This window comes from Terrapene carolina, unplaced genomic scaffold (genome assembly GCF_002925995.2).
Source record: "Terrapene carolina triunguis isolate 2854851 unplaced genomic scaffold, T_m_triunguis-2.0 Scaffold42, whole genome shotgun sequence".
NCBI lineage: Eukaryota > Metazoa > Chordata > Testudines > Emydidae > Terrapene > Terrapene triunguis.
This window is the reverse complement of record NW_020664393.1, coordinates 38,224,326-38,225,624: the sequence shown is the minus strand read 5'-3', so window position 1 is coordinate 38,225,624 and position 1,299 is coordinate 38,224,326.

The window sequence follows — 1,299 nt, the reverse complement described above, 5'->3', positions numbered from 1 at the left end:
GTACGTGGGGGGAGAGAGATAGTGGGTTTTTGGGGGACTGAGAGCATGTCAGCATGCTGTCTTGTAAGTTCAGACAGCAACAGACCCTCCCTCCCCCCCTCCCCGCCTCTCTCGCTCACACACAGCATTCCACAGTAATGGTTGCTTTGTCTCGGAGCAGATAAGCATGCCGGCTGTCAGAAACAGAGCTTTCAAAGGGCATATCGGCATGACTGCAGTGATTCCAAAACAATGACAAGAGTGGCCACTTGACTTAAGGGGATTATAGGACGTTTCCGGAGGCTGATCAGAGCGCAGTAATGCAACACTTCGTTCACACTGATGCCCGGGCATTTCAGCCAATGCGCACCAAGTGTTAATCTTCTCACCGAGGTGGAGTACCAGAAGTGCTCTAGCCCTGGAGTCAGAGTGCTCTACATGCCTTGCCAGTGTGGACGGGTAGTGAGCTAGGGCGCCCAGGGCTGCTTTAATGCGCTCTAACTCGCAAGTGTAGCCAAGCCCTGAGTGTCTGCCATTATTCTCTTTATGGGGTGCTGCTTAGTCCCTCTCCCTCAAAATGATCAGTCAGCTCTGCTCATTCATGTGCACAATTGATATGCAACTCACCTCCCCAATCTTTCTTAGCCCCTTTGAAGCTCATGTTCCTTTTGGGCAGTAGAGAGGGAGCAGTTTCTGCTCACCACAATATTCAAGGGGTGCATTTCTGCTTGAATCTTACAAATGACCATGCAGGAGGGAAGGAACTCTCCTTCCTTGCTCCCAGTATGTATTCACTTAATCTGGCCCTTAACTGGGAGAAGGCTCCACTGTACGGTAACGTCAAGATCAAAGATTGTGAGGTGATCAGGCCCTGCTAATAACGGCCATATAATACCTGAGATAGATAAACATACTAATAAAGATGGCTTCATGATTTTTTTTTCTTAAAATTCAGTTTTCATTCATATATTTTATTTTGAATTAAAAATTCCCCTGCAGTGTTTGCAGGCTGGACAGTGGAGACCAATGCTAGTGCATGAGACCCAGAATGAGGAACTGAGTCGTCTTCCTAGATCAACCTGAGGGAAATGCTAAAAAGAAAGCAAAGTGCAATTCTGCTTTCACTGATCCAGGGTGACTTCCAGTCAAGTCAGTAAGAGTAGCATTCTTTTCAGTGAGGGCAGAATTAGGCCCAACTTGGGAAGTGTAAATTGGATTTTTTTTTATTTGATTTAATAAGCTAAGATATAACAGAAGACAGGAATTTAAAAGAAGACTTGATTCTCCTTTACACAAAAGCCTATTTACATCCACTTTAAG